Genomic DNA, 24927 nt, shown 5'->3' with positions numbered 1-24927 from the left:
TGGAACTGACCTAGTTATACATTAAGACTACTGTACCTAAAATATTACATAGATGGAAACATATTCTTTGCCATTTAAGCTGCAATTTGCAATATTGATTTTAACCCCAGATGAGACCTTGATCTAACTAAGTGCACTGTGAATCCAAAAATCCTGACCTCCAGACCAAACATTTGTTCTTTATTATAAGTGCAAGCAGACTGCCTCACGTTTGGGTGACGGATGTGAGTCAAATCTCTCAGTTAACTCTGGTTCAAGGAGTAATCCTGCTGCATGCAGCTTTTTTTGGTATGAAAGCTACACCAGAATGCTCACCCACACAAAGTAATGACTCCAAGTTCTCAGCAACACCAAGAACCACCAGGGTATTTTCATGTGAAATATGAAAGAAAAGCAAACCCAGAAGTTAGAGTTCTAGTTTGCAAATAGAAAAAGTAACCTTAGATTCCTTTATAATAAATTAAGGGAAGAGGAGTGCTTTCATCTTCTCTTAGAACAGACAAAACTGTTCAGCCTCCCATCATAAGACCCTCCTGCCCTGATGGAGGCAGTCTTTCAAGAATTTTCATTTCTTCATTGCAACTAGAAGCACAGGAAACCTCCAGAGATTTCTAATACCTGTGTGCTGGTTCTCCCTGTAGTAAATGATACCTAGACCTTCCACAGGAATTTAGGTGCTCATTTTCTACTGGTTTACCTGGGCACCTAAATGTTTTTACAATTATTTCTGCCTCACCACCCCTTACCTTCCAGTACATGAAGGTAATACTATCTCCCTGCCCCAGAGATGATTAATAAGAATGAACTACTAAACATCACTGAGTCACTTTAAACTATATATGGTCACCTAAACAATTTTGAGGACTTGGGACTCAGTCTCAAATCACAGACATAGAGCAGCCCCATAGAGTGGTGCAGGCTTAGTACCTGCAGTGAATGAGATTTTGAAAAGTAATTTAATTACAACAACAGGATTTGGGAATAAAAAAAAGGAAATTGTGATTCAAGGACTGGAGGAGACAGGTTCTCTAATTCAGCTCTGTGCCTTTCAAAGAATCCCTTTAAGGAATTAGACTTTGTATGACTGAACTGCACCCTCTTTACAAAGTTGACTGCACGTTTAAACCACAGAACAAATCAAATGAAGTGGACCTTTTTAATCCAGGAGAGCCTCTCTACATGACAGACTCTCTTTAAACTGATCTATTTAGTTTGATAGGCAGTTAAAAATGCTCATCTCTCTTCCCTTTTTGCAGACATGAAGGGAGCAGCACTGTCTCAGGACTCATACTCTGGACATCATTTTACATTAATCATTAGGAAGTAACAGCACATAGGAAGAGCAATAGGAAGCAGAGGCAAGTATTCTGCAGTACTATAGCTACTATAAAATTCAGCTTTAAATAAGGAAGTCCATAGAAAAAATCAACCCAAACAATCCAAAATATAATCAAGCTCCCATTTACCAGAGTTTCAGCTGATTTACTTGAACGGAACCAGCATGGTCTGCATGGAACTGGGATTAAGACTAGAGTTGCTCACTTGCAGATACTTCTGATCTGTAAATGAAAATACAAAATATCACAACTGCAGAAAACTTAAGATCCAAGTTGTTAACAACTGTAGAGGACATGAAATTATTTCATTCAGTGTCCCCAGACTTTACTGAACAGCAGCAAGTTTAACATAAATTTTCAAAATGTCAAACATGAAAGACCATAGTCATGTCTAACTTAGCCTGTGACCTTTGATCAGTCATTCTCCTCTTGGCCCATAATTTCTGGGTTGTGTTTACTTACACATTACTGTATTGCATGGAATTAATATTGGTTAAATGAGTTCAGTGCTGCAAGGAACTCAACACTTACTATGGTTGGGAGTCTGATCTCAGGAGGTGGGGTTAGAAAAAAAAATAACTTATCTTCACCACTGCAAAAGACAGAGTGAAAAATCCTAAACACTTCAAAGACTTAAAATTATTATTTAGTAAGTGATTTCAAAATGCTCAAGAAAGACAAAGAGAATACTACTACAGAAAAAAGAGGCTGAGAAAATTTATTTTCTAATAGGAAGAAGAAGTTTCCTCTTCCCACAGTAGTTTCTCCCTACTCTGTGACAGTTTATTTTATGCCTACATAATGGTTTTATTTTTGAACAGGATTAGATGGAAGTTCTTGGGAAGGTACTTCTTCATGAGCATTATATCAGTATTTCAATGGTGCAGGTAAGATCAGAGAATTCTGAATTTTGCTAACAGAAAACATAACTTTCTGCCAAGATGGCAACCAAGAAGCTTTGAAAAGATCTAAAACTCCATCAGCTATATAAGCAATCACAAACAGCCCAACAAACACTTTTCCCAGAATTCTGTGAGAGGAAACAGAAAAAAAAATACACCACAGCGTACATCAGCCATTGCAGAATGACATATTGCATTTGCCCTTCAGAGCAGCACTGTGCAAGTCATGAATGAGACATTGGAGTTCTCCCTTTCCTCCAAACTTCTGTATGGAAGGAAAGAGTTGAGGATGCAGCAAAATAGAAGTATGTGTACCTTGATATCATCTCATATTTTAAGTAAGTATTGTTTTAAATCATTTTACTAACACAACAGATTATTTCTTATTACATCTGGTTTTCCACCCTTTGGCTGAGGGTCATGTAAGGCACTGACAGGACCTTTTTGGACAGCATCCAACTATCCCCCTCAAAATTGAGATGTTTACTTAATGAGAATTAATTCAATTACAGTAAAGTACAGCAAATAACCAAGATGCTCCAGTTTGATTTCACAACGATGAGCTGCAGTGAAACTCTGAAATAAATTATAATGCCAAAGGAAAAATTCTTCACTGTTGTCAAGTGTTTGGAAAGTGTTAACATGGTTCATTCATTTTCAGCTGCAATACCATGCTGAAAACATACTTTTGCTGGTTTGCAGTTGATTGATGTACATTACTCATATCAGGCTAATGGCACTTTATTTTCCAACAGTAGCAAGTAATGAGTGACCTTGAGTGCATATTGTTTTGCTGAGAGGTTTTGTTGCTCCGTGTACTCTATGAGCACCCCCAAGGAAATGAGGGCCCCGTATTGGTGTTTTTCAGCAAACCTCATTTCTTTCATGGCTTTCTGTAAAAGAATTTGATACAGGGATAGAAGCTAACCTAAGTGAGTAAATGAAATATTGATCCACACTACTCTGGCCTTGCCTTCACCTTGTCCCAGGGCTGTGAGTTACTGACTTTTCCGTTTTGGCTGTAATAGGAATTATTACAACAGGCCTCTGCGAGTAATTACTTGGCATGGCAAAAAGGAGGGTCCATCATATATTTCTGTAGAGACGTTAGTTTCCATCAGGCCAGCAGTCTGCTTTTTTGGCCCTGTCTTTCCTACTCCTGATTCAATTCCTTTAACCATCATTAATCAAGTTCCTTGTCAGTAGAAGTTTATCAAAAGTATTAAGTGAGCAAGGTTGCATGGCCTCCTTAAAAAAAAAAAGTAAAATAAAAAAAGTCAAGAAAAAAGAAGGACCAATGCAGGGCAGTAAATTTCAAAATATGGAACGCTGGTTCCATGATATATATGAGTGTCTCTTCAGCTGGAATGAGCAGTTTGTTTTAATGATAGATATTGTAGTTTGAGCCGTGATAGAATCCTTCTCAAGTTTATATGCCACAGACTATCATTTATGAGAGACCATGTGTTTCTAAATGGTGAAGGTCATGGCTGATGGCAAAAGTAAAAGCAGTGGTGATTCATTAAAAATAGTTAATAGGGCCTGCTGTTGACAGGGATAAATAGCAACACCCTGCATTTGCAACCCACAAGCAACTAGTTTAGGCAATGCCTCTTCCATGTTTTCAGCAGCCCCGACTGCCAGACAGCTGTGAACATACACGGAGACATCAGCAAGATTGCTTCCACCCTGCTAATAACAGATGCACAACGGGTTTCCAGTGTGAATGACTTCTCTGGATACAGATTTTCCAACCAGCAGCTTTGACAGACTGACTAAACATCCAGCTCACAGTGATTTGTTAGCTAATAATCAAGTTTATGCTGTACACTGAATTCTTAGGGACCAAACAGATTTGCTAACTACCCTGCTGGGATCCCATCCTTCAGTTTGAACACCAGCTGATGTCCCAGGTGAGCCCACCTGACATCAGTGGAAGCTTTGCTACATAAAGGACACTAAAATGGGACCTCACAGCCTTGGAATGACTAAAATACTAATGATATTTATTGTGTCCTCAATCAGAAAAATGCAATTTCCTTAAGGCACTTTTGTGCTATTCAGAAAATGAACTCTCAAAATTCAGTTAGAAAGAAAATATTTTAACTGGCTGTTCTGATGCTGTCCCTTTTTTTGGTTTGACTTTGTTTTTAAAACGCAAGCACACAACAATCATCATTAAAACAGAGATGTACTCCACTTTTTAAAGTTTACAAATATAGTTTGCCAAACAGATTTGGGGCTGCACTTTAAAAACAGAGCTTGGTGAATGTTCTCTCGTGGACACAATTCTACAGTACACACCAATGATAGCCTATGGATTGCCTATGGTTTTGTCTGGCTGGTTGTTAAATACAGAGGAAAACTATTAATATATACTCATTGACTTTAGATAACAACTGATTTATAGTCATTATTTCCAGACTAAAATACTGGAGAGGTGGTTCACATTTAATTTCTGATCCTCCTTTGCCAACGTGTTCTGCCCCTCCTGGGACATTTCCCTACCTAACACATTAAAACACATTTAAGTGAGCTATTATCATCTATTTTAGGAGAAAATTTTGTTTCTCATTCAGCTCAAGTAATTTCCTCCTCAAGTGAGCTTTGTCTCAACTATTTAGAGAGTTCCATTACTTAGCTGATCTTGAAGCACCATCAAAAGGAATACAATTAATGACTTCCTAGGAGTTGATCATGCACTGCTTGAGTAGGCACTGGAACGCTGCAAATAACAGCAGCAAAGATAAAAAAGGAAAAAGAAAGAAAAAAAAAATAAATCTGGTAAATTAAAAATAGTAACAGAGGAAATGAAAGTGAATCCATTAAGGCTTGGTTAATTCTGCCATCTCCAGTCTTTTCCTCTTCATATGATACATATGCTTTGCAGCTGCCTAGATCAGAGCTGAAATCCTGTAATTACAAAAGCTCCCTGACTTTCTTTCCTCTTCCTTTACTGTGGAAAAAGAAGGTTAATTTTTCCTTACTTGATTGCTGAATACAAATGCTTTTTAAAGCAAGCTAGGAAATGGGTCCATGGTGTCTAGCTGATAACCCTTCTTAAAATGCAGTTTTGTCTCAAATGTTTATGCCTTTCTTAGGCACTGATTAAATGCTACTTCCCTTGGCCAATCATCTGCAGAAACAACACCAGCCTCTAAATTAGAAAGGCAGACAGTGAAAAATATTTGATTACTAAGTAGAAAGGTAAATGAGATATCTGTTGTGATTATTTTAATGCTTATCTTTCAATACTTCTATAAGAGGATCAGTTTCCCTAATATAGTCATCTTGTGAAAGACAGTCTGCAGTGGTTACAAATTGACTTTTTATGGAGAAAATAAGACTGTTCCTAACCTATTGCACTGATATTATATTTTGTTAATATTTTATGAAATAAAAGTCCTCCCATTAAGGGTGGCAAATTGCTTTATAATTATAGCACTTCGCACACTAGAATGACTACTTCATTTTATGGAAAAAAGCTCCAAATATAATTTCATTATCATCCAGTGTCTTTTCAGCCTTCTAAGGGTTTCAGCAGAAAGCACTGTCATAAGCATCTCCAATATCTCCTTTTTCAAATATTAGTTCAATTTAAAGAAAATTATGGCTCCTGTTCCATTCTGCTCACTATTATTATTAGTAGTAGTTGTGTACAGTGAACATTTGTACCTAAATCTAGATGAGTCTAATGAATAAAGTGAACAACTATAAAATATGGACCTTTTAATTTCTGCATCCAAAGGTTGATTTATATCAGTCTGAGCACTGACTTAACTCAAGTGGTTTAGAAACAGATTTAGTTAAATCTGTGCAAGTCCCTGGTGCAGTCTCTCTTAAATCAGTTTAAGAGAAACTTAAATCAATTTAAACTGATGTGGTTTATAGATCTGAATTGGTTTCTCAACCAATTTAGTTAAAATAGGAATCCAAGTTGCAATCAGACAGTCTCCCAGTCAATCACTCTGATCTCAATCCGAATCAGCACACTTCTGCAGTTCTCACATGAGAGTAAAATTGCAGCACCAAAGAATTTTTTTTCATCCTGTCTTTTCATTTTTTTATCTTTCCTCTTTGAAGCTTTTGATAAAACCATTAAAGCCTTCTGCTAGAAATCATCAACAGTCTGGCATATGCACAGTCTTGTGTCCTGCCTGAAGAACCCAGTGACACTTTTGGTGCCTAGGCCTGTAAGCTCAAAGGTTATTTGATTTCTACTGAGGTGATTTGCTTCTCTACTAGAAGATCATCACTGCAGCACTCTCAATACTGCAAAATCAAATCTATATTGCAAATGAAAACTCAGCTGGTATGTGTAACTGGGAAATGTTGCCAGTAAAATATTCTGATACTACTTTAATTCTAAAGTACCCTAATTTAATCAGCCATGATGCAGAAACAGCTATCAATCATAACAAACTGACAAACAAAGCTTCCCCTCCCTCAAATGTAAGAACTTTTTGGAATGATCTGTAGGGAAAATATCGACTTCATACAAAGCAACAGTAAAGCAGAAAACCACCCCAAACTCAACCACAAACAGAGATGCTTTGAACATCAAAAAATCTGAAATTTAGCCTTTGGATACTGAAGATTTCAGCCAACTTAAATGTCAAAGTAGGAACAAAGTGATTGTCCTAACATAAGCCAAGACTGTCCTGACATGTCCAAGACTTAAAAAACAAGAAACTCCAATTCTTTAGTATTGTGAACCTCTCCCTAATACCACATAATATTATAAATATATTATATTATTATTACAATATTATATTATATTATATTATATTATATTATATTATATTATATTATATTATATTATATTATATTATATTATATTATATTATATTATATTATATTATATTATATTATATTATATTATATTATATTCCCCTCTATATACTGGCTTTGATTTGCTTTTGGTTCTTTGTGGTTTTTTTCCCCTCTCTACACACAGAGAGTAAATCTTCTATTTTTACTCTTTCTTTTTTTGTCTTTTCCCTCCTCTTTTGATTAGTAACACGACATCTTGTCCTACAGTATCTGGTTTTACAGTTTTAATTGCTAAGCAGAGAACTTCAGTGCTTGAGGAAGGTGCAGGATGCATCTTCTGCATCTGCAGGATAAATGTCATTTCCTCCATATGTGGAGCATTGTCCCTGTACCATGCATGCTTAATAATTCTGGTATTTACTTGCCAAGAAGATACAAAAAGAAGTTGCTTTTAACTCTTCCACTACAATTATGTTTTATGAATTTCAGCCCTTCACAGCTAGTTTACTGCACAGAAATACTTGGTTAATTAAAAAAGGTAAATTCTCCCTCTGGCATAACTTATATGGTCAAACACAGAAGAAAACATGTCATTTCTGTTAGGAAAATTGGTCTAGCTAGTGGATTTTCATTTAAATATACTTCTGAGTTAAAAAAATATTAAAACCAACTCTAAACTCTGGGCTAAGAACATTAAAAGTCAGACACACCTTTCTATTCCCTTCTGTCTCTGTAGATAAAATGTAATTTAGGCTTTCTTTCAAAATAAACAAGCAGTATATTACTCAGTCAGGATTTTATGAGGTTATTCTTCTAGGATAATAATTTTATTACGATATAGCCACCCAAAGCCAGAAATAAAAAATATTCTGGGCTGAAATTATTCATGTCCTATTTTTTTTGCCTTACATAGTTGGGCATGATGCTGTTGTGCTCCATTTTAGGGGATTTTACAGCAAAAGTCTGAGATGTCAGAAGGACAACCAAGACACTGAGTTGGCAGATGAAGCTGAGGCAGCACACAGAGAGGTGTCTGAAACTTGCCTTTGTGAGAGTTTCAAGTGAGTTATGAAGGTCTTGCTTATTTTAAATTGTTTGCTACTGTCAGGGACAGATTCCAGTGAGTTTTTTGATATTTGCTAGAACCTCAGGATCCACTCTGAGGGTGGAAAGGATATCAGTGAATGAAGATGACCTCACCCATCTAGACTATTAGAATGCAAGCCAAAGATCAAGTACTATTTTGGTTTAAATACACCCCCACAGAAGACACTTCCACATCTCATTCTTTGTTGCATTTATAATCTGGAACATGAATGGCTTCAGATTTCAGTTACAGTGTGGAGGAAGAGAAGGGTTTGGGCCATCATGGTGACAGCTGAAAAGAGAAAGAGGGAGGAGAGATTTTTTTTTTCCAGTCTTGTTCCAGCCTGCAGCCCCCCTTCTTACATGGCTCTGGGATGATATCACTTGAATGTAAACCCAGACCTTTCCCTGATTCCCAAATTCTATCACATACTACAATTTTTACACATCAGGACCCTTAGATTATTTCTGCACTGGCTCTGTACCAATATAAGCACTGGCAAAAATTCAAAACATTTTTCAGGGAATGATTAATTGTGTAAGTGTTCTGAGATGTACAACAAATATTCACTGATTTGAATGACCCTCTCAGGCTCTTGCTAGCTAAGATGACTTTGCAAAAGTTTATAGAACTTTTGACTGATTTCAAACAAAAATGCAGGGTGATTATACTCCAGCCAACAGCCCCCCTGGTATAGATCAACTGATGCCTGTTCCTTTCTGATGTTTTTTTTTTGTCTTTTTAATTCTAATAACATAACTTTTGCTGCTATAAACAAAAAGGTGATACAAATGCAGATTGAAATGCAGCACATTACATTTCCCAGAGCCTTTCAATGGCACAGTATTTTAACAAACTGTCAAAAAGGCTAAAATCTGCTACTATTGAGAATCTCCTGCTTCCAGCAGAACAAAGAATAGGAACAAAGAATTGACTCATTTAAGTCAAAAGCTTATTTTACCTTTATGTTCTGTGCTGCTTATATCCCATTACAAGAAACTTATGCACTTCTTTAAAGACTGTTTTGGGAAGATAGATAGATAGATAGATAGATAGATAGATAGATAGATAGATAGATAGATAGATAGATACTGCCACAATCCAAAGTAAATATTTGTATTTCAAATATACATTTCTCATAATGAACAATACATCAGAGCCCACAGGCTTTTTCTCCCTCTTTTGTTTCCTGTTCTCATTAAAATATTTTTAAATGAAAATGTCATTGGTATGTCACATTATTTCACCCACATTCAACTCTCAGATGCTCATTACTCTTATTCTTCAGACAAATGTTGGTCTAAGAACAAAAAACCTTTTTCCCCTTAGGAGAAGGACATAATAAAAAAAAATAAAAATAAACTAACTCATCAGCAAACCCCATTCAATTCAGAATAGTGTTTCAAGTGCTTTAGCATTAATTTAATACCCTAAAATTGCAACATTCACTTAATTCTAAGCACTATCTTATATTTTCTTCAGTATACATTTGTATATGGAAAGCAACCTTTATTTAATACACTGAAAAAGACCATGGAATTCTAAAACCAAAGGGTTAGAAATTAGAGAAAATCTGATGAGAGACAGATGCAGAAAAACATAGACTCATAAAACTAAAGTACATGAAATCAAAGGCCTGGAAATCTAATGCTGCTAGCCAGTGCTCTCAACCCGGCTGTTTAATTAATGCTTTTTCCAATCATCATTATTCCTAGGTGAATCTCCATAGCAATTATTAATCCCTAGATAAATTATTAGCACACACATGTATGTATTCATTCTAATCAAGAGAGTCATGCAATTCAGAATTGAAAACACAAAAGGCCAAATACCAGAAGCAGGTTGAATTTTTGGAACTCTAAGGCTTTATATCCAAATTTCATCAGGCAGGAAAAAACCCAACTAAGCCTTGAAATACATATGAAACTTGCTTCTGCCACCTGCAAGGAAGGATGCCTGACTGTAAAATTGAAATGCAAAATGTTTGAGGTGTTTTAGGGTGGCCCACTTGGTAAGAAGATTTAATCACAGCAATGATTTGCAGGCTTTATGTGTCATTTTTCAAACACTAGAAAGACCGCTGGTACCATCAGTGAACAAATTTATTAGAGGGAAAAACTTCCACAATTGGAGACTGAAGTTGTATCACCTTAGTTCTAAATTATCCACATTCATAAAGGCTAGTGACTTCAAAAAACACAGTAAATGCTGCTGTATCTTTGAGTTCACCCATCAGGACCACAAACGTGGGTCCTGTCTTAACATGCACACTTTTGTGGAGACAGTCCTCTGTTTTATTTTGGTCAGGAGTTCATTTCTAACATGTGCCTGTTGGGAAAGAAAGGGCAAGAAAATAATCTCTTTTCTGACAGTAATATTCGCAGTAAGAAAAACATTCAAATGCTGCCATAAAATTGGCAGGTTATTTAAATTAATGCCTCCTGTAAGTTTAGATAAAGTCAGATACAGCTTTTGAAGTCTGTAAATTGAACCCTTTATTTTCAGAGGCTTTTGGGTCATGGCATGACCCAAACCAAAATAAAGGTTTAGGTAATTATGAAACAGAAACTTCAAATCAGATTCCATCTTTCTGATCCACAAAGCCCATTTTTTTCCCTAGTGCTTTCCTTTAAGCCAAGTAATTAGTGCTTTATGAGAGATCCTAATAGTAAAACTGAAGCTCCATCTGTGACTGTTTATACAAACTGCATTCCTCATCATGTATTACCAGTGGTGCAAAAGAGAAATGTGTCTATTGTATATTCCTATATTTTCTTGGGGTGATGCCTTTTTTCTTTTCGTTTACAGAGGAAGTGTTGCCAAAATAGTGATTTCAGAAATAGCTGTAAATTGCCACCAAAATGAAAGTAAAAAAAAGCATTTTTTCACATTATATATTTAAATACTATTTTGTTAGGCTCTCCTTTAAAATCTCCTTAAGACAGATAAAGAATATTTCTGTTATGAAGGAGGTAGGGTGCCTACAGAAAAAAACATGCAGAGAAAGGAAACTTTACTTTTCCTTCTCTAACAGTTTTCTGAAGCTCAATTTAAAAACTTTGGGGAAAACCAAAAGGAAACCATGAGGTGAAATACTGTTTTATTACAACAAATAAAACATTTTTATAAGCCTTGACTTCAATGGCAAACACTCAAGCCAGGGCAGGAGTAGCACCACCAAAATCTGTGAGCACGAGGAGATGCGAGGGAGCGGTCCAGCCTGGCAGCCACTCGAGCCAGCCCAACTTCCAACAGCTATGAACTGTAAATTCCATCCCTGAGCCTGACAGGTTTTAGATGCAGAGGTAATAATAGAAAGCTTGACTGGTGCTATCCTGCTTCTCAGACTGTGTATGCAAACTTTGAAAAATTGTCACAGACCTGTGCAGACGAGCTTCAAACACCTTGATGTTAATACAGAAATACAGCTGGAGCTCCTAATCAGAGTTTAGCCGATCATTTGCAGTTTGGATGTAAAGCCAAAGCGCTGTTAATTCACACTATCCTACCCATAGCTATAATTAATGCCATTGTGGCAGATATCTTCATACCCCAAGCATTTGTTTGATATCCACATGAGTGTGTCCACAAACACGTTGCTGCCAAGTCTTGTAGCTTCAGAAGCAAACCAGTCACCTTCCCACAAACACACTCCAACACCAATAAAGCTTTCATTAGCTACACTTCCTCCTACATAGGGGGTATTTTTACTTGGAGCCAGCTTTTTTAGGCACCAAGTAAAAATACCCCTCTATGTAGGAGGAAGTGCAGTTTGGTTTTAAATCCAGAGCATATTTGTCACAGCTAAATAAACATATAGTTTCAAAATAATTCCTACCTAGCCATATTATCTAAAGGGTTTTAAATGAGTAAACAGAAATTAGTTTTTAGCATGTCAAAGGCTGCTCTAAGTACTTCCCCATGGCTCCATCTCCATTTTGGCTCCCACAGGGCCTTTGCCCTTCCCAGAACATTCCCTGTCCAGAAGAAGGCTATGACTTTAACACACCACCACAGAGAAATTACACTATTTTGGACAGAAATCAGGCTTGAAGTTCAGATAATTTTTAACTAAAGACATCTAAAAGAGGCACAGTGTTCCCAAAGCACTTTCTCATCCCTCCCCAGGTGTGCTAAGCCAGCGGGGAGTGATGGGGATGTGGGGGATGCCCTGATGTCACTGTTGTCACTTGGCTTGGAGTCACAGCAGCATCCTCAGCCTGGGACATTTCTCCTTTCCCATGACAGGACCTGCTTGCCACCCTGAGCAATGTGCCCAGCCAGGTGCTGCTGCAGGCTGTGCACAAGGAGCAGCTGCCATCAAGACTGTGCCTCTGAGGCATTTTCTCAGCTTTGCCTCATTTCTATAGAGCTGGCACATCTCAGCTCACATGAGCCCCCTCCCCACTGCTCCGGGAAGGAGAATTCCCTGAGCCTCACAGAAGTTCCCCAGGTAGAACCTGCAGCTTTGGAGCTGTGAGAAGTCCCAAAATGTTGCAATACACTGTATTTTCACTCCAGCATTGCCACCTTTTTGATGTGCCTAAGCTCCAACGCTGAATGGGTGGCAGGAATGGTTATTTTTCAGCCTCCTCAGAAAGCTGCTCATACATCATGCAGTATAAAAGCTAATACAATTCCAGGAGCTGTAGTACACGGCCAAGGTCAGGGACATTTTCTCTGCACTAGCACTTTCCGAGCACTTAACAAAAGCTTGCCTTAAACAATAGGTTTGTTATGATAAAGACAAAACAGCCCACAATCCTGAGGAGCAATGGGAGCAATTATTTATTGTTTTAACCTTTGCAGGCAAAGAGAGTTAAGGATGGAGAAATCCAAGGTAATGCACAATTAAGAGGCTAATTTGCATGGTTATTTATCACTATTTCTCACACATATCAAGTGCAACTTAAAAATGGCCTGCTAAATACCTATTTGTAAATACACATAGAGGATTTCTACACAGCAGATACCCTGCTTAGTTTGACTGCACAGCTACAATCCCAAAGCACTAGGAAATAATGAATGTGTGGAAACCAGAGTGGAAGTATTTAAATAATTCAGAACTACAGTATTCAAATCCAAAATTTTGCTTTACATATTCTGATAAAGCACACCCAATTCAAAGGTCTTCTATTAAAATTAAGTTCTAGGAAGAAAAACCTTGTAGTTACAAATCCTCTATTCCCAAATAATAGTATTTTTAAGTAAATATCCACAAATCTATTACTTGTATTACTTTAATATTGATAATGACTATCAGCAACACATTTACAATTGCTACTTGAGAAAAAGCAGAACATAATTAAATGCAATGTTAACAAAAAAAAAAACAGCATGGGTTTGGGGCATCTGAATGTTAGCCTCCCTCATGAAATAAATTTAAAAAAAATAAATAATACATACAGTACTTTGCCCACACTGTAATTTGTCAACTGTTGAGGAAATTGGCATGTCTTTTCTGCTGATTTATTGGTTAATCCCAACAATTCACTGCAGAAAAGGCCAACAATGAATTACAATGTGAGGAAAAATTAAGCAGCACATTTAAAAAGTATTTAACTGCACAGCACTTAAAGCAAATTTCAAAGTTCTTATATATACCTAGCTAAAATATTTTGGGTACTACAGTAGACAATATTTTCTTTCTCTTTTATGTGTTATACCCTCTATAGTATCTTTGCTATTATTGATTTCAAATATGTTAGAAAAATATACACTCTTTGGGTTCCCAAAATACAAACCATGAAGGGGTGCTGGATCTATTATGTTGATTTTCAAGGTACTGGGACTCTGGGTATTTCTATGCATCAACTAAACAAATTCTTTAATTTAAACCAATGACTCTTCCTGCTTATTTTAATGGATTTCTCTCTTTTTTTTTTTTCTTTTTTTTTTAGCATGAAATATATTTTAAAATAAAAATACCCCAACACAGGACTATGCACTTTAAGACTTATTTTCACATAAAATAACCTGAACACCTTTAAATTACTATTCATTTAATGGAAGCTCCTAGAGAAGTGTAACAAAAGTCAGAAGTCTGGAGTTTCTTGAGCTCTGAGAGGAATCAAGTGAGGCACCAGGGAAGGCAGGACTCCAGCTCCCCCTTTCCCTGTCACTCCTACACGCACACACAGCCTCCAGCCAGGGATGCTGAGCTGTCAGGTTTGATGCTGGCTTTCACATTGTGTTCCTGGCTTCAGCTGATACTTGTAAAATATTGATAATTTTGCTTTCTCTTAGGCTTTTCCATGCAAGAAATGGAAAATAAGGAACATCTTTAGCAGTGGTGATAGAAGCCATGCAAATTAAACCCCATTTGCTGCTTTGGGATAGAATTCAAAGCCTTACTACAGTCAATGGGAGTCTTGAAAAAGTACAGCAGGTTTGGAGCAAACACTTTTTGAGGGCAAACCTATATAAATGATATTGAATATATATATATATGATAGAGAATTGTGCAGAAAAATACCAGAGGCAGCTTGCAGTTCATATCTGGTTTATACCCTCAGCTGACACTTTCTTTTTAGGTAAGACCTTTGAAGAGAACATTGGGATTCACTTAGGTCTTGTCTCTCCTGGTGCTTCTTTTTAAGAGCCGTGCCAGATTCTCAATAACTAGTTTTCAACCTGAATTTATTCAATGCAAAATTATGCCCATTTGTTCTCCTACCAGATCTGCATTAGTTTAATTATTGTTTTGGGGTCCGCAATGAACATGATTGTTTATGGGTTGCATCCCTTAATTTTGGCCCTGAATTATCTCTGTTGTAACTCTGTCTGATGCTCTGTAATTAGGTACTTGATTGCACATTTCATTGGAATTTCTTTAAACTGAAGTTCCAGAGCACTTTTCAATTCCATGAACTCAATTCCCTAAACTCTTCAGAGCAGTTAATTTCATTGATCCATCCTTAACTGATACATTTCTAAATTCTTCCCTTCTGACATTACTTTGATGTTCATGAACTTTCTTCCATGTAATTTAAACTGAATCACTTGTGATCACTTCTTTCAAAGTTATCACCTCCACATTCCCCCTAAGTCACTAAATTTAAATCTAAAGCATCATCATGTGGTTGGCTCCACACAGCACAGATTTTGCCACCTTGAGAATAAGCATAAAATGCTTTCCAAGACAGAATTCACTGTCTCTGTGTATTTTCAGGCACAAAGAATCACCTTTTTTCTGCTACCACAAGTAAGCAAGCAAATCTTGTCTTTGCCATGACCACCCACTCTTGGAGGAGTGAACTCATCAGAATTTAGTGAAGAGCAGCAGCTTGCTCAGCAGTGAAAGGTCAGCTCCAGGTAACCTTGCCCAGTGTCAGTGTCTTGTCATCCCCTTTTGCACTCCCACACTTTGCTCAGCAGAGCTAAAGAAGAACAAATAGCAATGAGGAGGCATCACAGGTTCCTGAATTACAGAGTGCTGTCCTAAAGCCTGGACAAAAACCATCCCTGTGTCTTGTTCCAAGCACTGTGAGCAAAAGTGAGCAATGTGTGGTAGAGCAGTGATATATGAAACATGCTGGGGATTTCAGGAGAGCACCAGCTCCACTCATTATCCAGCACTTTATTTATATTTAACATTTAGTCAGATGATTCTGTTAATTGGACAATAATGCTATACTGTGTAATCATTTCGGAGAACAGACATGCTTAGTTTAAAAATAACAATAACAAAACTCAACCAAATTCAGAGAATAAATTCTTCAGAGTCCATAAATTGGTTTTCTTATTCTTCTTATTATTTCAGTAAATTTTGGAGTATTTGCCTTGCAACCAATCGGCAGGCTATAACTAAAACAGAGAACCTGGGAAAGAACTGATTTCTAAAAATAACAAGACATTATTTGGAGCAAATATGCTAAAATAACAAATAGCTGTTCAGTTAGCTCTAAAAATTAATACCACTTTTCACCCTCACACGACAGGCTAATGTCTCTAGAAATATCACTGCAATCAGAATACAAGACAGAAACTCTAAAAATAAAAGAGCAATTTTTTTAAAAAATAAGAGGAAATCTGGGGTTTGGGTTAGGATTTTTGGTTTGGTTTTTGGAGGGTTGAGTTTCTTTTTAATATTTTTTTTTTTCTTCACAAACTCAGGGACCAGTTTTGGGTCCCACCTAGCCCAGAACGCTTAACCCAAATCAGTAATACCCATGACTTTCCAAGAAGGGAGAAAAACTCTTGCAATTCTAAAAGCAAACACCTCCTGCCCAATTAAAAATTTGTATCTGTTGAGTCTTCAATACACTCACAAACTGCAAAGTTTGGACAAAATATCACTTTAATCCCATATTTTTGCCTGTTGCTGAAAAGGCAATGCTCTGTCATGTAGACAGTGCTTTTTGAAAACAAACATCATACCAACAAAACCCAAGCAAGGGCACACATGTGAAATTGAAATTATTATCAAAGTCATTTACCAGATTTAATTTGGGCCATCCAGGACTTCATGGCCAACACTAATAGGAAATTTGTGAGAAAACCATCAAAACAGTCTTAGAGAAAAACCATTTTTGCAGGTGAATATTCTTACTTGCCAGTTATAAGCATCATTTTCCAGTAACAGCAGTGCAAGGCTAGATTCAATATTTTTCCCTGCTTAGGGAAATCTGAACCTTCATTTCTCACTCCACAAACCAATCTCACACCCAGCCTCTGCCTATGTGCTTTCAGTTTCTGCTGTTGATACTCCTTCACTTAGAACAAAATATATAAATATTTACTAAGACAAAACCAAACCAAAATAAAACCTCTGTCATCAGAAAGAAAATGAGTCTATTGCTAAGGCTAAGTCAATTTTCTGAAAGATCCGAGTTCAAATTTATATGGGAAAAGTAGTGAAGCAGCAGTCTCCTTTTTGTGCTCATATGATTTGTTCAAATTTCCCTTTTCATTGAGATGAGACAATAAATAGTTAAGATTTGCTCTAAATGAAAATAAGTTTCTTACTAGCATTTTTTTCCCCTTGACAGCTGACCTGAAGACTCTAATAAAAAAGTTATTTTCAGATGCTTAATTGTGATTGCAATCTGAAGCCAACAGGATTACCAAGAAGAAGAGGTGCAAGTATGAGGTCCATCTGCTGGCTGAGAGTCTAGAAATTAGAAGGGAACAATTATACCCCACCAACAAATCACATGCCAAGAAATCACGCCAGAGCATACAGCATCTGTCAGGGTATTACTGGGAAAGGTTATTATTTGGGGCAGGTTATTATTGGGAAGCCTATTGACAGCTTCTCAGCAGGCATTGTCCCTGGGGAACTGTGCTGCACTGAGTGAGGAAAGCCAGAGACATCACCCTGAAACAAACCAGAGACAGAGCAGATGAGGAATGCTGCACACAGCTGGTAGCACAAAAACCCCACCAGGGCACGAATGTCACCAGAGGGTGAGCTGAAGAGAGGCATCTGAGAACTGTGTGAAGGGACAGCACCCTCCAAGAGGTGTTTGGCTGCACTGGCACCATCTCATAGCAAAACCACCACTGAGCAATAAAAAAAAAAAAAAATGGCAGAATTGTGACACTGGAGTGGACCCTGCAGAGCTTTTGTGTGTGTAACACAATCACCTCATTTCCCTTGCCAAACTGCATTTCACATCCAGTGCTTCTGTCTTACAAACACAGATTCTCAGCTTTTCAACAGTGATGTCTTTTATGAGCATTATATGCACCATGTTATGTGATAGAAATCCCATATTTGTGTGATGTCATAGCTCAGATAAGTGCAGAGGTATTTGATTTATCCTGAAAGAATAAAAACTATGTAATCTCATTTCCACATTATTAGAACTCCTTAGCTGCTATTGCTTACATTGAGAATTTTATCATCTTTCCAAACTTGACATCAGCAATTGCTGCTAATTGCAATAGGCAATTTCCTTGGTCCTCACTCTGCTGCTCCAAGGGAGTTCAGGGGACCTAAAGCTCTGCTATAGCAGCAGCTGGGGGAATCCCCAACCACGGGGACAGTGCTCCATGGGCCAGGTCAGCCAGCCCTGTTCTACATTTCTGCTCAACAGCACGGGAAAGGTACTGGAGGTGGAGAGGGGAGCACAGGAAAGCCAGCACAACCCACGGCATGCAGCTTCCAAATGTGAAACAGGCTCTTGGCAACAGCTGGGAGTTAACTGAGGACAGTCCAGCAGCGTTGTTCAAACACTGGGAGCCTCCCCAGAGTGGCCACGGGATCAAGGGTTGCAACAAATGTGGTTTGTAATCACATATAAGGCACAGTTGAAGAATAATCCCAGAGAATGTATGAAGTGCCCAAATTCATTCTGATTTTAATGCTTATTGATTTTACTATACTGCTCTTCCATGTTGTCTAGTAGCACTTTATAAATGTTTTATGTAAAATAAATAATGCAAGAAAGACACTGCTTTCTTCAGTAAAGTTTATGACATCATGAGAGCTACTTTCTGTGACTATGCTGACTGCAATGATAAAAGAAAAATGAAAACTGGGATCTAGACATTTCAAACGTGACCATTTTCTAAATCACAGCTGCTTTTTCTGTTCAGCAATACCATGTTTGGAACTGTATTAGCTATATACTATACATTTTATATCTATATCTATATATAGATATTGGATACAACATAATTCTGTCCATTTCTGGTACCATTTTAAACATATTTCCTCCCCTCTGATCCCAATGCTAAGTCTTTAAATATAGTAGATTGCAGTCTGTTGAATTTTAATAAAATATTTTCTATATGTCCCCATCATGCTGTTCCTTCTGTTCTGCTGTTTTCAGTAGCACTTTCATTATATCAGAGAGAACCTGCAAACTGAAAGAGGCATTTTTCACTTAATTGAAAAAAAATTGGAATCTGTTTTTTTTAAACACAATTTTGGTCTATGACTTGGCAACAGCAAACCAATCATAACAGTTAAAACTCTTTCTAATAAGGCCATACCTGTCCTTATTTCCACTCTCCCTGAAACATCTTTCTGTCAATTCTTGTCAACCACACTGTAAGACTGAAATTTTACCTATACAATGTCTTTAACAGTGGTGTCTCAGTGTCAATGTGTTTTATGTCAGCACATTAACATTTACACTCATCACTGAAAGGGAATTAATAGATTATAAACCATGGTTACATATCTGTATTTCTTACAGCTGTAAACCCAGCTCTTAATCCTTCTGTTTAGAATGATTCCTGACTTTACAGAATCATTGCAGCACATTAAAAACCGCATGGAATGAATAAATCCTGCCTGAGGCACACACACACACAGATAGTGTCGTGCAAATCTTGCTGCAGGTCATCATAAAGTCAGAATTCTCCTCACCTCCCAGGAGTCTGTTCTGGAGGGCAGACAGAGAGAAACAGGGACCAAGAGCTGGAAGAATTCTACTTAGTTAATTTTGTCCAGAAGGATTTTCTTGCACATTTTTACAGTGGTCTTCAAATCTATTTAAGACACAGTAGAAACCCAAGGATAACTCCACTTTCTTGAAATTTAATAAGCCTATGGGCAAAACTCCCCCTCACCTTCAAGAAATCATCTCAGCATCTTATAGCAGAAGATTGCTGGGCTACAGATAAGCTCAAACCTCACAAAGAGCAAGTAAATAAAATGAGAATTTCTGTTCACTTTCCAGTGAAAATACTGAGCCATTAAATACCAAATGCCATTCACCATCTTTCACTACCTTACCTTACTAAAGCCTACTACTACTTGCAAGTTTCTTGGCTCTAATTGTGACAGCACTGTATCAGAACTGTTAAAAATGCTAAAAGTGCTGGGTGAATGAATTAAACAAGTAAAAAAGAGCATTGTTTCAGAGAATAATGAAAGTCATCAGCATTTTTTTCACCATTATTGCTTAACAATACGACAATTTGGTCTTATACATCCATACATTATATTCTTGTCATATTTTTAAAAAGTGACACAGTCTGAGGGCAGCTAAAAACCAAATCCTGTCAAAGACTGAAGCGGGGTTAACAGCTGGAAAGCATAATTGATCTTTACTGCAGCTGATAGAGTCGCACACATCAGTGCTGAAACAGACATTTCCAAACCACAGTGCAGTTGGATAAGAATCTTCTCATCTGAGGTACAAGCACAGAGATTACAGCTGGCGGCAGTAGGAAGGAGATCCTTCTGTCAGAGAGCAAAGTGACTTTCTGAAGGAATGGGAACCCTGTGCTAATGCCTGCAGAGATTATAGGACCAGTAGGAATAGTTACGATCATTGTTTAATCTCCTGAATATAATAAGCCTTTCTCTCTTGCAACTTGCTCTTATCCATTCAGAACTTGAACACAATTATCCAATGTGCAGTGGTAGATGATGGGCAGATGGTACCAACCCAGAATGATGAAGCAGCACAAATCCAGTTCCATTCTGCACTAAGCATACAAAATCTACCTCTAGTATTACATCAATGTTGCTATTATTTTTTCTGGTAGAACTTGAATGAGAATTCAAAAACCCCCACCACACATTATTTATCAGCCTTAATTCATGGCCTCCTGGGTGGAGGCTTTACTGCAGATTCGTATTTGGGGTGTCTGATCTGCCTCTGGAGAAGATATACTTTTTTTTTTCCCACATTGCCAGTATTTATCACTGCCAGTTATTCCAAGCTGTCATTAACACTTAGAAATCACAAAATTGAAGACTAGAAACGTATATCAACCTTAGGAAATTGCTGGTGTGAAATGTTTCATCTTCACTGACTCCAAATGTGCATGGCCCATGAGAAAGAGAAATTGAAATGTTGGCATGCAAATGCACAAGAGACTTGTGGAGACAATTTCTGCCTGGCTCATTTGAGGGAAAGTCAGTGCCCTGCACATGGCCAGATGACTGCTGAGCACACTCTGTAGCAACCTAACCACATTCTCCTGCCTTCTGCACTCAGTCTTGGACAGTGATCAAGTTGTTCAAAAAATAAAACATCAATACCATCACCATGACACCAGGACACGTGGCAGCTTCTTATTTCCATGGCTCACTACAGTGTCTGCAGCAATAGCAAAGCATTCCATGGAGCTGGTAAAGTGTTTAATCTAAATCAAAATTGCAATTTAAAAAAAAAAAATTCCCAAGTTTAAGATGACCAGCTACCTCAAAACTGAGCCCTGATATTATTTGCTTCCTCCAAACTGGTTGTCCTAAAGTTCTCAAGGGCCACAAAGGCAGTGCAGGTAGCCAAAAGAATGAATAAAAACAAGGGCTTTGCTTGTTGAATGAGAACTCCCAGCAGAAATGTTTTGTGTAGGAATCAATAAAACTTGTTCAACAAGTACAAGGTATTTTGCTCAAACCCTACTGAAAAATTTATTTTTAAAGGCAAATATTATTTTAAAAGCAAAAGTAACATAAATGCATTTTAATTTCTGTCAGCAGCAGAGTTAAATGCTACAGAAAGAAGGTGTTTGCTATTAGTAATAATACACAGCACACAAAAGACATTTACTGAAAGGACACTTTGTGCCAGTCAGGGAGGTGAACCTCTGACAAGTTTCTGAGCTAAATAAATAAGGCACAAAAAAAGTTCAAAAGGTCTTTTGATTAAGTTTTGAATGAACAGCCAGTCTCCACACTTTTCACAGCCACACATATATCACATAGGTTAGAACAGATGTGCTCTAAGATGGTTCTGTATTGGTATAATATCTGCCACGAGGAACAGTCCAAAATCGGGTCCTCTGTCTTGTAAAGTGTGTGACATAATATGTTCAGATTCATTTCACATCTCAAATATTAACATTTCTCCACAACTTGCATTCAGACACTAAATGTTCAGTGAACTCCCAGATCCCATCTTCTTTCTCTCATAGTGAGGCAGTTTTGACATGCCCTTGTGGCAACAAAGGGTTAAAACCTTTTCTTATGTTCCTAGTGGGCTGTAAAAGAAACTGCTGAAGCTGATCAATGACCACTGTTAAGACCTGGAAACCAATTATAAACCTGAAATTTGTGATGAACAAAGCTCTGAAACACTAGGATGAAAACTACTGAATTAGTCTAGTTCATTAAAATCATTAATAGTCATGAAATGAAAACCACCAGAGTCCAAAAAGGCTTAATGCCCTATCCATATTAATTAGATGGGAGCAAATCTGAAGTGAAAAGCAGCACATGCTTTGTAGAATTAGCAATTGCTCTCTACAGACTACACAGATCTCTATTAAAATTCAGTTTAATTAAAATTGATCACGTTAAGAAACTGATGTGGTTAATTAACTGAATTCCTGAACTTCTTTTCATACATTTCACAAATGCATTGTACACTGTTTTCCTGGGTGACAGCTTATGTTGCAGTGAAAATCTTGATTTCACAGGTTAATGCCGCATGTTCCATGAGGCCTAAAGTTCCTGTGTCCCTGCCAGGAACCCCTGACAGCACAGGGAAAATGACAGGCCTTAGAAACTCCCAAAATCTACCACCAGGAAGCCTGGCTGGAGTTTTAAACAGTTTCTCTTTAGGTAAGTGTGGAACTCTGGGCACGTATGAGGAAACATCCCAAGACCTGTGGTCTGATGAGGTCTCTCATTAGAACTACACAAAATGTACAGGAAAGCTACCAACAGATCCATTTAGGGATGCAAGTATCAGCACAGGCTGACAAACAGCCAAAGGCTCTGCTCTATGCAGTTAATGGATGTAAACATGCAGACTGCAAGCATTTCAGCTTTTAAAACACATTTAAAACACATGAGGCATCTCCATGTGTCTCACCAGCATCCATGAAGAAACTTGGCCGAAGGCTTAAGCTGAGAGATGCCCAGGAACGCAGAGCAGGCTCAAGCTGCCGTGGTTGTGTTCTGCATGGACACCCCCAGGGCAGCCCAGTACCTCCAAGAGTTTGCAGGACCATTCTCTGAACAACGAGACAACCATTTCCACTTAACAGCAGCCTTGGCAGTGCTGGATTAATAATTGGACTCAATGATCTTAAGAGTCTTTTTCAACCTAACTGATTCCATGATAAACCACTAGTGCCCTACCAGCTCCAGGAGAAAGACTGAATTGCATCTCCTGAAGATTAATTTTTATCACACTGTTTTAAACAATAAGGCACTGGACCATTCTCTTTTTGGTAGAAAGACTTCAGAATTTTCCATGTCCTGTTCATGGCCATGGCTTAGTCTATGGGAGCAGCTTGGTTGTGAAGTACTGCTGCAAACAATACTCATCCTTTCACAGAATCACTTCTTATAAAGTATCAGCAAATGCTCCAGTGCCTGCCCCTCACATCATGCTGTGAAAGAGGACATCACTGCAGCTGCTGTTTGAAAGGAAGTGGATGGATGACCGTCTCTCTGATACAGCACAGAGGATCATGCCACAACATCTAGATTAATATCTGAACTGCCAACCAAGCAGTTTCCCAGCCTTTCAGGGAGCAGAGTGACACATGGATTCTCAAAGACTGATAAGCAACAGACACAGCCCAGTGGACAGCACAGAGATAAAACCCAAAATTTTAGAATAAGGAAAAGTGTGGCCAGACAACTACTGAAGGAATGTGGATCTAAGGTCTGAAAATGGCACAAAGTCTAAATGGAGGCTAAAATAATTACCCAGGAATTATAATACAATATATACATTTCAAAGAAAAGAGTTTTACATATAAATTTTATATGCCTTTGATTTAAATTCAAATCTATATGAATAATGACACTGAATTTGGTATAACCACATCTCATTCTTCATTACCTCTGACCGCAATGTAAATGCTAAAGTGGTATTTTCTTCTCTGAATTCATTTTGCTAAAATAAAGTGCATCTGACTAGGATATAAGATACACAACTGACTCTTAATTCCCTCGTGGCCAAACCCTTGTTAATGTCTTGGCCTGTTTCAGTAAAATGATCATGGTTCAAGTAATGTAAAACACATGCATTCAATCATTTTCCTTTTCCCTAAAGGCAAATACTTTCTTATCATGGTAAAACAGGAGTCGTGTGCTGATGCATTGGAGAGCTAAAGTTCTTTTAAGCCTCATCAGGAAATTGAACACTTACAGCAACCTATCATTTGGAGCTGCAGAATGAAACAAAAGCATAAGGCAAACAAACACAGGAGGTTCAGTCAGCATTATCTAGTATTGCATAAGCCAAAGCAGCTGCCTTAGAAAATGAGAATACATAAGCAAAGACCCAAATCAAATAGAAAAAATTAACTTCAGCAAAAAGAAATCTATTCATATTTAAATTGGGATTTCATACTTAATAGTTAAAATACAACAAATTGAAAGGAGATGCTCATGATATGCTTGCCTTTGGTAGAGGGGCTGTTTCTCCCAAGTAACCACAAAGACAGCAAGACCTTAACACAGCAGGTGTGCACTTCTACTTGGGTAGCATCTTTTTATAATCTTTTTGTAACAAAAAGGGAATATTCATACTTGGAAAAACTGAATGACAGTACAACTGGATGAAACAGAATAACAGAAACTACATGATACTTAAAGCAGGTTCTTCATTGGTTAAAAAAAAATAAATCTGAAGATATTATAAGTTGTCCTACTCAGGTTTCTTATGGACTCCTATGTTGGATCTTCTGTTTCTCAGAGCAGCTTGAAAATGTCCTGGGCTACAATGTTGAATCACATCTCTTCTCTGAGCAACAGCAGAATAAATGGGAATTGTCCCTTTCAAAGTAAAAGTCAGGCAAGCTGACTGGAGTCACGAGAGGCGACAGAAAGGGAACCAGAAACATACGAGGATTAAATCCATCTGTTAGGGATGGGGTCAGACCCCAAACCCCGACTGAGCTCCTGGGTGCTCAGTGCCAGAGGTTCAGTGCTCTCTAACACTCTGCTGCCTGCCACAGC

The 24927-nt window shown here is 37.7% G+C and overlaps 1 long non-coding RNA gene across 2 annotated transcripts in view; it reads right to left on the bottom strand.

The window, feature by feature from the left end:
• LOC111930443 (uncharacterized) overlaps positions 1 to 24927 on the bottom strand; it is a 57338-nt gene that overhangs the window by 7733 nt on the left and 24678 nt on the right. For both annotated transcript variants that reach the window (XR_002865170.2, XR_015288048.1), the window contains one exon: positions 1467 to 1559. This is a non-coding gene — a long non-coding RNA (uncharacterized LOC111930443). The remainder of the gene's footprint in view (positions 1 to 1466; positions 1560 to 24927) is intronic.

The sequence above is a fragment of the Cyanistes caeruleus genome, chromosome 6 (genome assembly GCF_971803275.1).
Source record: "Cyanistes caeruleus chromosome 6, bCyaCae1.hap1.1, whole genome shotgun sequence".
In the NCBI taxonomy this organism is placed as follows: Eukaryota; Metazoa; Chordata; class Aves; order Passeriformes; family Paridae; genus Cyanistes; species Cyanistes caeruleus.
Note: the sequence above shows the minus strand (reverse complement) of the source record. Positions and strands in the feature narration are given on the sequence as shown.